The sequence below is a fragment of the Papio anubis genome, chromosome 1, assembly GCF_008728515.1.
Source record: "Papio anubis isolate 15944 chromosome 1, Panubis1.0, whole genome shotgun sequence".
NCBI lineage: Eukaryota > Metazoa > Chordata > Mammalia > Primates > Cercopithecidae > Papio > Papio anubis.
Window position 1 is genome coordinate 151585575 of NC_044976.1, and position 15687 is coordinate 151601261.

At 42.7% G+C, this 15687-nt stretch overlaps 1 protein-coding gene across 3 annotated transcripts in view; it reads right to left on the reverse strand.

Moving 5' to 3' along the window:
* Positions 1-10103, reverse strand: part of LOC101008901 (protein-cysteine N-palmitoyltransferase HHAT) — a 302834-nt gene extending 292731 nt beyond the window's left edge. Inside the window, exon 1 of one of the 3 annotated variants that reach the window (XM_031660419.1) lies at positions 9905-10103. The gene's annotated coding sequence lies outside the window, so the exon portion shown is untranslated. Of the gene's footprint in view, positions 1-9497; positions 9696-9904 lie in introns of those variants that run through there. The other 2 variants (XM_031660391.1, XM_009187809.4) reach the window with 2 other exon arrangements.
* Between the last annotated feature and the right edge of the window lie 5584 nt (positions 10104-15687).

Sequence of the window (15687 nt, forward strand, 5' to 3'; positions counted from 1 at the left end):
TATGCTAAAAAGGCTTTTTTATTCTTTCCAATAATACTCCTTCAAATATTTAAAGATAACTAATGCCATCTACTCCATCTAAACCCTCTTCCAGACTAACATCTATGATTCCTTCAACCATTACTTCAATGACTTGGTTCCAGGTTCCTTTCTGAAACAAGGTCTCACTCTCTGTTGTTCAGGCTGGAATGCAGTGGCACAATCTTGGCTCACTGCAGTCTCAACTTCCCAGTCTCAAGCAATCCTTCCATCTCAGCCTTCCAAGTAGCCAGGACTATAGACAAAAGCCACCACACCCATTTTTTTTTTTTTTTTTTAAGAAATGGGGGGGGGGGGGTCTCACTATGTTGCCCAGGCTGGTCTTGAACTCCCGGGCTCAAGTGATCTTCCCACCTATTCCTGCCAAAGTGCTGGGATTACAAGCATGAGCCACTATGCCTGTCCCCAGATCCTCTGCCTTACTGTCAGTTGTCTCTGTATAATACATGTACCTAAACCTGAACCCAAAGCTTCAGTTGTGTCAGTGGGAGGACAAGACCATCACTTCTCTTCTTTCAGAAACTGCACTCAAATAATGAAATCTTAGACCCATGTCTTCATTCAACAAATACGAATGAACTTCTACTGACAACCAGGAACTGTGCTCTTTGTGAAGACAAAATATAAAGATCCCCTCTGTGGGGTCCACCAAAGATGGGTCCCCTAGAAGTGTCCATGTCCTGATCCCTGGAACTGTGAATATGTTGCCTTACACAGCAAAAGGGACTTTGCCGATGTGATTAAGGATCTTTTGATTGAGAGGTTAGCCTGGATTATCTGGGTGGGCCCGAGGTAATCACAAGGTTCCTTTTAGGAGGGAGGCGGAAGGGTCAGAGACAGAGAGGAAGTGTGAGGTGATGATGGAGGCAGAGGTTACAGTGGTGTGCTTGGAAGATGGAGGAAGGGCTCCCGGATGAAGGAATCTAAGAGGCCTCTAGAGGCTGGAAAAGGCAACAACAGCAAAAAGATTCTTCCCTAGAACCTCCAGAAGAAATGAACCCTGCTGTCATATTGTGGACTTCTGACATCCAGAACCATAAGGTAATAAATGTCTGTTGTTTTAAGCCACTGAATGTGTGTTAATTTAGTACAGGTGTAATAGGAAACTCACATGCCACCCCTGCCCTCAGTTAGTTCATGGCCTTATGGGAGGAAAGTACCTAACTGAAAGGATTTATAGAAAACAGATTGTTTTTTAATCCACTGGTCATGAACTTTTAAAACTTAAATTGGAAGAAAAGTTTTTTAATCCAGTGGTCATAAACTTTCAAAACTTAAATTGGAAGAAAATTAAATCTGAAAACAAAATTTTCTACTTAATACTCCCTTAGCTTTTATTTCCACCTCACACTGATATCAATCTTATAATCAAACATAACTCTAAGTCTTTTTATATGAAATTCCCTTAAGCCAGATCTCTGCCATTAAAGATTGGCAAAAGGGAGTCAATTTTATAAGTCCCTAATTAAAAAAAAGCTACTGATGCGATATTGCATTCTTTCCCCCTGAAAATTCTCAACCTATTTTAAACCTTTTTAATCAGCAAGGTTCCTGCCCACATCTTATACTCCCCAGCCTGGGGGCATCAGAATGAACCTAACTTTTTACAAGGTTTTAAGTAAACTTTATTAAAATATACTTAAATGAAGAAAAAACCTTAAGACTTCCTTTTTACTATTTTTTATTTTTTTCTTAAACAGGGTCTCACTCTGTCACCCAGACTACAGTGCATGGCATGATCATAGCTCATTGCAGCCTCAAATTCCTGGGCTCAAGAGTGGTCCTCCTGCCTTAGCTTCAGGAGTAGCTGGGATTGCAGGCTCACATCACCACACCCTGCTATTTTTTTGGTCTTCTTTTGTTTAGAGACAGGATCTTGCTATGTTGGCCAGGCTGATTTCAAACTCCTGACCTCAAGTGATCCTCCCTCCTCAGCCTCCCAAAGTGCTGGGATTACAGGAATGAGCCACCATGCCCAACCCTTAGGGCTTTCGAGAAGTGGAAAGCCTTATGTAATTACCAAGTAATTATCACTGAGATAAAAATTGCATGCCAGGCCAGAGGTAGTGGCTCACATCTGTAATTCTAGCACTTTGAAAGGAGGAGATGGGCAGATTGCTTGAGCCCAGGGGTTCAAGACCAGCCTGGGCAACATGGCAAGACCCCATCTCTAAACAAAAACAAAAAACAAAATCAGCCAGGCATGGTGGCTCATGCCTATAGTCCCAGCTACTCAGGTGGGCTGAGGTGATAGGATCACTTGAGCCCAGGAGAGGGAGGTTGCAGTGAGCTGAGATCACACCACTGCACTCCAGCCTGGATGACAGAGCGAGATCCTGTCTCAAAAAAGTGAAAGAACGCCTCTGAAGCCCCTTCTGCCCTTTCCTAGTCACTAACTCCATCAAAGGTGACCACTAGCCTGACCTCTGCCACCATGGTTTATTTAGTTGTCTGTTTTTGAACTTCACATGAATGGAATCACATTGCACTTACTCTTTTACATCTATCTTAGTTTTGTTCAGCTTTGTGTCACAAGATTCATCCATGTTGTTATGTGAGGCAATAATTTGTTCATTCTTATTACTGTACAAATTAGTGCTTTTTGTATCCTATTCAAAAAACTTGTCCCTGGGTCATAAATATATTTTACTTAGCTTTCTTCCAGGTGCTTTGTTTTAGCATTCACATTTAGGTATATGATGTTATCTTAATTTTTGTATATGAGATGAGGTACATAATCTAGCTTCATTTTGTCTATGTAGATAGCGAATCGACCCAGTGTCATTTACTGAGAAGACCATCTTCTCTCCACTGCCCTGCAGTGTTGCCTCTGTCATAAATCAACAGACCACAGATGTATAAGCCTGTTTATGGATTCTCTGCTCAGTTCCATAATCTGTGTAGTTTTATGCAATACCACACTGACATGACTAAATACTGATCTAGTAGCTTAGGTCCTCCAATTTTGCTCTTAAGACTGTCTGGAATTTCCAAATAAATTTTACAATCAGCTTATCACCTATTTTTGAAGAAAAAAATTTGCCAGGATTTTGATTGGGATTAGCCCAAATCTATAGATTTGCAGAGCAATACCATACCCTCTGTTATTTTAAATCTAATTTATCTCAATGCTCCAGCTTGCAAGGAGGTTTTTTTTTTTTCTTTTTAATCATGAATGGGTGCTGAATTGTATCAAATAATTTTTCTCCTTTACTTCATGTATGGAGTTAAATTGCATTTGTTGACTTTTCTAGTGTTAGCCAAAGTTTACATTCCTGAAATAAATCTAACTTGGTCATGATTTATTATCCTTTTTATAGATTGCTAGATTTGACTTACCATTATTTAAGACTTATGTGTCTGTCTTTATGAGCATTTGGTCTATAATTTTCTGGTCATATCCTTATCAATTTTTAGTAACAAGATTGTGCTGGCCTCATAAATGAAACTAGAAAGTGGTTCCTCTTTAATTTTCTTACATGTTTGGAAGTTTCACTAGTAAAGCCATCTGGGCCTGAAAATTTTGCTGTGGAAAGGTTTTTAACTACAAATTCAATGTCTTTGGTAGATATAGGACTACTCTTTTTTCTAGCTTTTGTGTCTTCAGTAATACATTTTATTGGAAAAAACTTGTCAATTTCATCTGAATTTTCAAATGTATTACCATGAAATTGTTCATAACATCTTAAGAGCTTCTGTCTGTGGTATATGTGATTGTAGTTCATCTTTCCTCCCTGACATTAACAACATCATCTACCACTAAGGTTAATTTCTACTCGCCAAAAAAAAAAAAAAAAAAAAAAAAAAGGAAAGGTAGGGTGTATACATGACACACATCCACTATTTCAGGAATATTCTCCAATTGTATTACCCACAGAAGGAGCAGAGCAGGTAGATTATATAAACAATCCAGCAATGCCCTCTCAAAAGCTTTCATCAAACAGAAACAACTGTGAACCCGGGCTAAGGGGAACACTAACTGAAAGAGAAGGAAACTGCTATCAGTAATGCGCTAACAGGCCAGGTGTGGTGGCTCATGCCTGTAATCCCACCATTTTGGGAGGCTGAGGTGGGCAGATCACTTGAGCCTAGGAGTTTGAGACCAGCCTCGGCAACATGCCGAAATCCCTTCTCTACTAAAAATACAAAAATTAGCCAGGAATGGTGTTGCATGCCAGTAGTCCCAGCTGCTCGGCAGGCTGAGGTGGGAGCCTGGGAAGTTGAGGCTGCAGTGAGCTGTGATCCAGCTTGGGAAACAGAGCAAGACCATTTCTCAAAAAAAAAAAAAAAAAAAAAAGTGATACTCTAAGGTGGCCAGCAAGTACTTAGATGAAAACAACCACTAAGTAGGGTTGTATGTAACCCAGGATCCCCAGCCCTCCACTCCCAATGTGTCCATAGAGAGAATTCAGCGGGATATGAGCTCAAATATCTCTATTTTCATGAATTTCTGGCTGAAAATTAGCATTTCATTGGATTATAGATGTGGACAACAAATCACAGTAGTAAGAGCAGTTCCGGCCAGATATGTTGGAATTACGCCTGTAATTCCAACACACTGGGAGGCCGAGGTGGGCAGATCACTTCAGGTCAGGAGTTCAAGACCAGCCTGGCCAACATGACGAAACCTTGTCTCTACTAAAACTACAAACTTAGCCTGACATGTTGGTGAACATCTGTAATCCCAGCTACTGGGATGGGTGAGGCATGAGAATTGCTTGAACTCGGGAGGTGAAGGTTGCAGTGAGCCGAGATTATGCCAGTGCACTCCATCTTGTGTGACACAGTGAGACGCTGTCTCAAAAAACCAGAAAATCATGGTAGTAAGAGCAGGTCTGATGACTGTCACCAGGAAAAGTCAGATACTTTCATACCACAGATACTTTCATACCACAGTGTAGCTTCTGAAACTACTACAAAATACCATTTACGTGGGCATCACTACTTTGAAATTACAGGAGTTATTTGCTACTGCACTGAATTTGTTTTTACTTTTTAATAAAAGTTACTTACTATATTGATAAAGAAGTACATATACTCATAAATTTGGAGCTTTTTTAGTTTTTTCACTTTATTATTTTTTTAAGAAACAGGGTCTCACTCTGTCATGCCAGCTAGAGTGCAGTGGCCTGATCATAGTTCACTGCAGCCTTGACCTCCTGGGCTCAAATGATCCTTCCTCCTCAGCCCCCCAAGTTGTTGGGACTACAAGTGATGTTAGCACTGGGGAGTGGCTGCAAATACAGATTAGCATTAACAGAGAGGTTTGACTACACAGAGACCATAATAAATCAATTGCTTGCAGACTCATATCAGAATCCTATCAGTGAGTGTCAAGCAACAAGTTGCATCTGGTGGCAGGCTTTATAATGGCAAGTAAGTTGAGGTAGTTCCACTGTACAACCGCATCCGTGGGCAGGCTTTAATCAGAATCTGACACCTATTTTAGTCCACTCGTGGCCCGCCCATTATTTTATTTACCACTTCCAGCTGTGCCTGTTTCCTACACTGCACATTTGTCTCAGTCACAGTTTTGGTAAGCCCACAAGTTAACCCTAGCCGAAATGAGTAAAAAACAAACATCACTGGTAAGCTTCTTTGAAAAGGGGGAAAGACCCAATGATGAGACAGAAGACGCTAAGACTGCCAACAAAAAGAAAGCTGCATTTAAAAGAAAATACCAGGAGTCAAACTCAAATTACAGGTTCATTGCAACAGGTGATTCACATTCTCCAAACCCACTTTGTATAACATGTGGCTACTGGCTATCCAATGAAGCCATGAAACCTTCAAAACTGCTTCACCACATGGAGACCAAGCACCCTGCATTAAAAGACAAACCTTTGGAGTGTTTCAAAAGAAAAAACATAAGCACAAAGAACAGAAGCAATTATTGAAGGCTACCATTTCATCAAATGTGTCTGCAATGAGAGCATCATTCTTAGTGGCTAACCATATTGCTAAAGCTAAGAAGCCCTTTACTATTGGTGAAGAGTTGGTCCTGCCTACTTCTAAGGACATTTGTTCTGAACTTTTAGGAGAGGCTGCAGTTCAAAAGGTGGCATGTGTTCTTCTCTAGCAGCATAACTAGGCGAATTGAAATAGCAGAGGATATTGAGGCACAATTGTTAGAGAGGATTAATGAGTCACTGCAGAATGCAATCCAGATTGACTAGTCTACCAATGCTGACAAGGCAACAATGCTTGTTTTTGTGTGATATGGTTTTCAGGAGGATATGCATGAGGATGTTAGATGCACGAGGATGTGTCACTTGCACTTTTGTTGCTAACCAACATCACAGCTGTAGAATTATTCAAGTCTTTGAAAACTGAATTGGTCATTTCGTGCATGAGCAGAGCGACTGCTACGGCTGGTTTCACTACTCGGGTCAAAGAGGTCACTTCTGAATGTGAGTCTATGCACTGTTACATTCATAGAGAAGTGCTGGCTAGCCGGAAAATGTCACCTGAACTTAACAACGTTTTGCAGGATATGATTAAAATTATCAACCACATTAAAGTACATGCCCTTAACTCACATCTGTTCACACAGCTTTATGAGATGGACGTAGGGCACACACATCTTTTATACACAGAAGTGGGATGGCTTTCTAAAGATAGATCACTGGCCAGAGTTTGAGTTATGAGGGCCACTCCAGGGATTTCTTTTAGAAAAAACAGTCACCACTGGCAGCACATTTCACAGAAGGGGTAGCAAAACTTGCTTACCTACTCAACGAACTCAATCTGTCCCCTCAGGGGAGAACTGTGTTCAAGTCAACAGATAAGTGGCTGCACTCAAAACCAAACTGGAATTATTGGGGCGACAAGTGAACACGGATTTCTGACATGTTTCAAACATTAGCAGAGATTTTGAAAGAGACTAAGTCAGGGCCTTCTCTCTCCCAACTGGTGCATGATCACCTATCTCAGCTTTCAAGAGTTTGAGCATTACTTCCCAACTACAAGAGACCCACGAACCGGGAAGGATCCTACACCCATTTGTGAATAAGCCAGGTGAATTGACTTTGTCCATGCCAGAAGAGGACCAGCTGCTTGAGATGGCAAATGATGGGGCCCTAGAAGTACGTTTGAGACAACTTCACATCTCCATACATTCTGGATTAAAGTCAAGGCGAAACATCCTGAGATTGCCACAAAAGCACCAAAAAGCCTGCTTCCATTGCCAACATCCTATCTTTGTGAAGCAGGGTCTTCTGCAGTGACAGCAACCAAAATGAGACTATGGAGTAGACTGGACATAAGCAAACAGACTTTGCGTGTCCATGTCTACCAACACCATCAGATGGGACCGCCTAGTTGCAGGAAAACAAGCTCAGGGGTCCCACTGATTCTACTCTATGGTGAGTTGTATTCATTGTATATTACAATGCAACAATAGAAATAAAGTCCACAATAAATGTAATGCAGGGGGGGCATGGTGATTCACACCTGTAATCCCAGCACTGTGGGAGGCCAAGGAGAGGATGGCTTGAGTTCAGGAGTTCGAGTTCAGGAATTTGAGACCAGCCTGGTTGACGTGGTGAAATCCTGTCTCTATTAAAAATGCAAAAATTAGCCGGGTGTGGTGTCGCACGCCTGTAAGCTACTCGGCAGGCTGAGGCACGAGAACTGCTTGATCCCGGGAGGTGGAGGTTGCAGTGAGCTGGTATCGTGCCACTGCACTCCAGCCTGGGTGACCCAGCAAGACTCTATCTCAAAACAAATAAACAAAATAAATGTAACGCGCTTGAATTATCCCAAACCATCCCCACTCCCCCGTCCATGAAAAAATTATTTTCCATGAAACCGGTCCTTGGTGCCAGAAAGGTTGGGACCACTACTTTAGGGAACACTTCCCCCTGGGCCAGGTCCATCTGGAAGCTGGGGGTGCAGTTAAGGCCCATGCTCGCAAATTCGTGATGCTACCTACAGAGCTCCCAACATCTGGCCACCCACAAAAATGGCTGCTCCCTCCAGAGACTTGACTTTCACCCTAAGTTCATCCATCTAACCTACTCCCAAGGAGGGGACAAAGTAAACAGCAGATAAAGCACAGGCGTTGATCCAAAAGAGGAGTCCAAAACCCAGCCCTGACATGTACTAGTCTGCGGCTTTGGCTCCCCTCCAAGGCTTTCTCTATCCCACTGTGAAAAGCTATACCACCACCTATCTTTCCCAGTTACTGTAAGGTTTAGAAATAATGTATCTAAAGCACCTAACAAGCACATAGTCTCCTTAAATTAACATTAATGGAATCTCTCAGGTCAGAGCTGTCCTTATCAAACACTTATTCACAATTAAGGACTGACTGGCAACCAGAAAGGAGGGAGAAAAATCACAGGGAAAATGGAACATGAGGAATGGAAGGGGGAAAAAAATCATTCCTCAAAGTCTCCTTCAATTAACTACCACTTCTTCAATGAAGCCTTCCGTCTCTTCTCCTTGCGTTCCCATAGCACTTAATCACATTGAAATCGGTCCTTAGCTCTGAGAATGAATGAGATGCCAGGCGCGGTGGCTCACGCCTGTAATCCCAGCACTTTGGGAGGCCGAGGCGGGCAGATCACCTGAGGACAACAGTTCCAGACCAGCCTAGCCAACATGGTGAGACCCCCGTCGCTACTAAAAATACAAAATTAGCCGGGCTTGGTGGCGCATGCCTGTAATCCCAACTACTCAGGAGGCAAGGCTGGAGAATCGCTCGAAACGGGGATGCGAAGGTTGCAGTGAGCTTAGATTGTGCCATTGCACTCCAGCCTGGGCGATAAGAGCCAAACTCCGTCTCAAAAACACAAACAACAACAAAAACAGAAAGAGACAGAGAAGCAATGTCTCACTCCCACATAATGCAAGCCTCCGAGGATGCCAAATGCCCTAGCTCTACAACTCTGATCCAAGAGCAACGAACACAGGTAGCAACACATTTTTTAACACAATGCTACCCGTAAAGCACCTCTGGTGAGGATTGGGGGGAGGGGTTTTCCGCATAAAGACCTGTCACCTGAAGGTTAGACTCAGAACAGAGGAAGGAAACTGAGTCCTGAAGACAGAACGCAAAGGAAGTCTCTAACTTTAGAGTCCCTGGAGTCACAGGAGGCAGGCAGGCAGGCGCACCGCTGATACTGCCAAGGGGACCAGAGTTCGCAACTCCCCGCAGCAGTGCCGGAAGCTGGGGACGAAGCCAAGGAGAGAGGACGCCAGCTGGGCCGTGCGCGGACATGTCCCGGCGCCCAGATCCCCGCCTTTGCCCGGGCGCACTGAGCGCGCGGCCCCCGCCGCTTTTGTCTCCTTCGCCCGACCGGGAACTTCCTCTGTCCCGCCCTCGGGCGCGCACACGGGAACTGGGGTAGGAAACGGAAAGCGTTTTGTGCATTTTTTTTTTTAACGAAGTAAACTGACGCAGAAAATTCACCATCTAACCTCCCCAGGACCCACTACGGTCACCAGTTACCAACCTCCGGGCTGTCCCGGGCGGCGGCGACGGCAACGTTCACGCGCGCCGCGAGTTCCCAACACCCCTCTTTCGGCACTTCCGAGTCCCAGCGACATCGGCGGCGGCTGCAGACTTCCCCGGGACGCCACCCTTTTTCCCCCGGAGCTGCCCTTTGGAGGAGTAGTCCAGCGCGCGTCCTCTGAGCACGCCCCTGCCGCCGTGCCCGCGCGCCCTCCGCGCCCGGCCTCGGGAACCCGCGGCGCTCCCGGGGCGGTGGCGAGCAGGCCGTGCTGCTGCAGGGGGACTGGCCACAGAGCGGCCTGCCTCTCCGAACCGCGTGTGCCCCGCCGGCGGCCCGGGACCCCTAGCCCCGCTCACCCCTCGGCTGCTGGTTTCCACTGACCCTGGCGTGTATATCTCTCCCCCCACCTGTATGTTCCTTGCAGGTGTGGGGCTGCCTGCAAGTTAATTGCAGAGTGGAAGTCACCTGAAACTCGAGGTGGGCCTTCATTCCAACACCAGTGGTCCCCACCTACGTTTTGTAGGCGAAAGGAAGGTAGTTCGGTGCAGTGGAAAGAGGGCGGGCTTTGCAGCCCTGGCAGTTTCGAGGGCTTGCTGTGTGAACTTAGCCCCTGTGAGCCTCCCTGTCCACCTCTGTAAAACAGAAATAAACTTCCCTGCTTTTCCTTGTAAATTAGAGTGAAGATCAAACAGAATAAACTTTATGAATTGTAAAACAACTTACAGAGATCACTACTGCAAAATGGGTACGAAGATTTTGATTGCGTTGTGAAAAGAGTGAAAGATCTGAAGATGCCGCAACGGGGTGTAATTGGCACGATGTTGCTGCTCGGAGGCCTCCAAACCTGAGCCAACAGACAGGCTTGCCAGAGTTCTACAGACTTATTGCAGCATAATCACCTGGCTCTCCTTAAAACCTCGGGCTTCTGGATCCCTCCCCAAACCAAATGAATCAGACTGTCCATGGCAGGGGCGGCTCAGGTGGTTCTATGATAAGGTAAAAGTGGATAACTCTGCCCTAGGCAGCAGGGAAATGCGGAAGCTGTGCTCTCAGAAATTTCATCTAGCAGTCATTGTAATGGTCGAGAGGATTATTTTAACGATTGTAGAATTCTCCAGGAAACCAGAGTATGAACTCTCCAAGAGCTGGAGCCATCTTTTCTTTCTGCTTTCTCCCAACCCACCCACCCCAAAATCTAGTACAGGATGGTGTTCAGTAAGCAGGTGTTAGTAAACTAGCCCCAAATAGGAGTGCCAGATTTAACAAATAAAAATACAGCATACTCAATTAAAATTGAATTTCAGGCTGGGCACGGTGGCCCACACCTGTAATCTCAGCACTTTGGGAGCCGTAGCAGGAGGGTCACTTGAGGCCAGGAGTTTGAGACCAGCCTGGCCAACATGGTGAAACCCCCTCTCTACTAAAAATCCAAAAATTAGCCGGGTGTGGTGGCCTGCGCCTGTAATCCCAGCCACTTGGGAGGCTGAGGCATGAGAATCGCTTGAACCCGGGAGGCAGAGGTTGCAGTGAGCTCAGATAGCACCACTGCACTCCAACCTGGGTGACTGAGCCGGACTCTGTCTCAAAAAATAAGTACATAATTTCAGGTGAATAATATGTAACTTTTTAGTATCACTATGACCCATGCAATATTTGAATATACTTGTGTTTAAAAAAAGAAAAAAGTACTTACAGGAAGCTTGTAATCCCAGCACTTTGGGAGGCCAAGGTGAGCAGATAACTTGAATCCAGGAGTTTGAAACCAGCCTGGCCAACATGATGAAACTCCATCTCTACCAAAAAAAAAAAAAAAAAATGTTTATCTGAAATTCAAATTTACATCCTAGGTATCTGAAAATCAAATTTAACTGGGTATTTTATCTGGCAACCCTAGATCCAAGGGTTTGGCAGAGGGAGTGGTGGAATAAGAACTCAACTCAGGTAGTGTCAGACTTAGAGACAGGGATGTGATAACAGCTCCTACGTAATTTCTAAAAGATGCTGTTGTTAATATAAGTTCAGTGTGATTTAACCCCTATCTATAAACACACTTTAAATTCACCAGAGAACACAAAGGAGATAAAGGTAGATTTAAACACAGGCAATCAGAAACATCAACTAAATAAAAATAGCCAAAATTTATGTGTGTATATATATATTTCAGAGAGAGTCTCACTCTGTCACCCAGACTGAGTGCAGTGGCATGATCTCAGCTCACTGCAGATTCAAGCAATTCTCGTGGCTTATCCACCTGAGTGGCTGGGATTACAGGCATGCACCAGCCACCACACCTGGCTAATTTTTGTAATTTTTAGTAGAGACAGGGTTTTGCCTTGTTGGCCAGGCTGGTCTCGAACTCCTGGCCTCAAGTGATGCACCTGCCTTAGCCTCCCAAAGTGCTGGGATTACAGGTGTGAGCCACTGTGCTTGGCCATAATAGCGAAAATGTAAGATTAGCAATAGACTGGGGTATTTGCAAGAAATTTGCAAAGTGTTAATTTTAAAATTATATATAGAGTGAATACAATCAATAAGAAAACATTAGAAACCAATTATAGATGAGCAAGACACATTTATAGACAACCCACTAGAAAAAGGAGGAGGGAAATAAAATTAGGAAACAAAATATATTGCAAAAATCTCAATGAAATGCATAGTAAAATAAGAACACACAATTTTCACACATTAAGTTGACAAAAAATTAATAAATAACATTACAGCCTGGCATGGGTGCTATGTGATAGCACTCACACACAATGTTTAGTTGGGTAAGCAATTCGGCAATATGAGAACCCTTAAAATTTATCAAAATCTAAGAAAGGTGGGGCAAGATGGCCAAATATAAGCCTCTACCAATTGTCCTCCCTTCAAGAACAACAAAATGAACGACTATCCACAAAAACACACCTTAATAAGAACCAGAGATCAAGTGGGCCATTGCAGTACCAGGTTTTAACTTTGTATCACTGAAAGAGGCACTGAAAAGCATAGAAAAGACAGTCTTGAATTGCAGATGCTACCCCTCCCTCATCCTCCAGCAGCAGCTGGGGAAAGATTCTTTCAGATCTTATGCAAGACCACTAAGGTGGTACCTCTGAGTCTGCAAGAGCCATAGCATTCCTGGGCTTGGGGTACCCCCTAATGCAGAAATGACTGCAGTGACCCAAAACTAAGATCACAACACCCAAGTCCCTTTGAATACCTGGAAAACCTTCCCAAGAAGGACGAGGACAAACAAACCCACACTGTGAAGACTACAATAAATACCTAACTCTTCAATGCCCAGACACTGACACACATTCACAAGCATCAAGACCATCCAGGAAAACATGATGTCACCAAACAAACTAAATAAGGCATCACTCCCAGAGTGACCTTTCAGACAGAGAATTCACAATAGCTCTTTTGAAGAAACTCAATGAAATTCAAGATAACATGAGAAGGAATTCAGAATCCTATCAGGTAAATTTAATGAAGCAATTGAAACAATTGAAAAGAATTAAGCCCAAAATTCTGGAACTGAAAAATACAATTGATATGCTGAAGAATGGATCTGAGTCCTTTAATAGCAGAATTGATTGAGTAGAAGAAAGAATTAGTGAGCTTGAAGACAGACTATTTGAAAATACACAGTGGAGGAGACAAAAGAAAAAATAATTTAAAAACATGAAGTACACCTACAAGATCTACAAAATAGCCTCAAAAGGCAAATCTGAGAGTTATTGGCCTTAAAGAGGAGGTTGAGAAAAGATAGGGGTAGAAAGTTTATTGAAAGGTATAATAACAGAGAACTTTCCAAACCTAGAGGAATAGATCAATATCCAAGTAGAAGAAGGTTATAAAACACCAAGCTGATTTAACCTAAATAAGACTACCTCAAGACATTTAATAATCAAACTTCCAAGGGTCAAGGATAAAGAAAGGATACTGGCCAGGCACAGTGGCTCACACCTGGCTAACACTTTGGGAGGCCGAGGCAGGTAGATCACCTGAGGTCAGGAGTTTGAGACTAACCTGACCAACATGGGGGAAACCCTGTCTCTACTAAAAATACAAAATTAGCCAGGCATGTTGGTGGGTGCCTCTAATCCCAGCTACTTGGGAGGCTGAGGCAGGAGAATCACTTAAACCTGGTTGGCGAGGTTGCAGTGAGCTGAGGTTGCATCACTGCACTCCAACCTGGGCGACAGAATGAAACTATGTCTCAAAAAACAAAAATAAATTTTAAAAAAAGCCCTACAATGGAACGCCAATATGTCTGGCAGCAGACTTTTCAGGGGAAACCTTACAGGCCAAGAGAGAGTGGCATGACATGTTTAAAGTGCTGAGGAAAAAAAAATTATCTTAGAATAGTATATTCAGTGAACCATATCCTTCAAACATAAAAGTATAGAAATAAAGGCTTTTCCAGACAAACAAAAGCTAAAGGATTTTTCATCAACACCAGCCCTGTACAAGAAATGCCAAAGGGAGTTCTTCAATCTGAAAGAAAAGGACGTTAATGAGCAGTAAGAAATCATCTGAAGGTGCAGAACTCACTGGTAATAGTACATACACAGAAAAACACAGAATATTTTAACACAGTAATTGTGGTGTGTGAACTACTCATATCTTGAGTGAAAAGACTGAAAGAGGAAGCAATTAAAAATAATAGCTACCACAACATTTCAAGACATAAACAATACAATAAGATATAAATAGAAACAACAAAAAGTTAAAAAGTAGGGTAAGCAAGTTAAAATATAGAGTTTTCATTCGTTTTCTCTTTGCTTGCTTGTTTGTTTATGCACTTAGTGTTAAGTTGTCATCAATTTAAGATAATGTGTTATAAGATATAATTTTCAAGCCTCATGGTAACCTTGAATCAAAAACATACAACAGATACATAAAAAATAAAAAGCAAGAAATTAAAACATAACCACCAGAGAAAATCACCTTCACTAAAAGGAACACAGGAAGGAAGGAAAGAAGGAAGAGAAGACCACCAAACAACCAGAAAACAAATAACAAAATGGCAGGAGTAAGTCCTTACTTATCAATTATAACATTGAATGTAAATGGACTAAACTCTCCAATCAAAAGACGTAAGAGTGGCTGAATGGCTTTAAAAAACCAGAGGCTGCACTTCTCAGCCTGTAAGATGGCCACCCTGCAGTCTGCAACCTTATAGAAGAAATAAAGTCTCTTTTCTAAATGTATAAAAAATGTGTGATTTTATTTTAAGCTGACACATGTCAGAATTTCCTTCCTTTTTAAAACTGCTAATATTCCATTGTATGTATGTCACACATTTTTTCCATTTATCTCTCTATGGACTCTTGAGTTGCTTTCTTCTTTTGGCTATTGTGAATAATGCTGCCATGAACACAGATATACAAACATCTCTTTGAGACCCTGCATTGGGTTCTTTTGAGTATATACCCAGAAGTGAAATTGCTGAATCATATGGTAATTCTGTTTGTAATTTTTATGAAGAATTGCCATACTATTTTCTATAGAGGCTGTACCATTTTACATCCCCATCAACAGTGCAATTTCTCCATATCCTCACCAATACTTGTTATTTTTTTATTTGTTTTTATACTAGCCATTCTAATCAGTATGGGGTAGTATCTCCTTGTAGTTTTAATTTACATTTCCCTAAGGATTAATGATGTTGATCATCTTTTCATATGCTTATTGGTCATTTACATACCTTCTCTGGAGAACTGTCTAATCAAGTCCTATGCCCATTTTTTTAAATTGTATTGTTGGTTTTCTTGTTAAGTTGTAGGAGTTCTTTACACATTCTGGATATTAATCCCTCATCAAATATATGATTTGCAAATATGTTCTCCCATCCCATGGGTTGTCTTTTCACTCTGCTGATTGTGTCACTTGATGCACAGACATTTTAGTTTTGGTGAAGTCTAATTTAACTATTTTTTTCTTTTGTTGCTTTTTTTTGTTTTTGTTTTTATTTTGTTTTTTGAAACAGGGCCTCACTGTCACCAAGGCTGTAGTGCAATGGCACATTCATAGCTCACTGCAGCCTCCATCTCCAGGGCTCAAGCGATCCTCCTGCCTTAGCCTCCCAAGTAGCTGGGACCATCAGGATATGCCACCATGCCTGGCTAATTGTTTTTTTCTTTAGTAGAGAAGAGGTCTCACTATGTTGCCCAGGCTGGTCTCCAACTACTGAGCTCAAGTG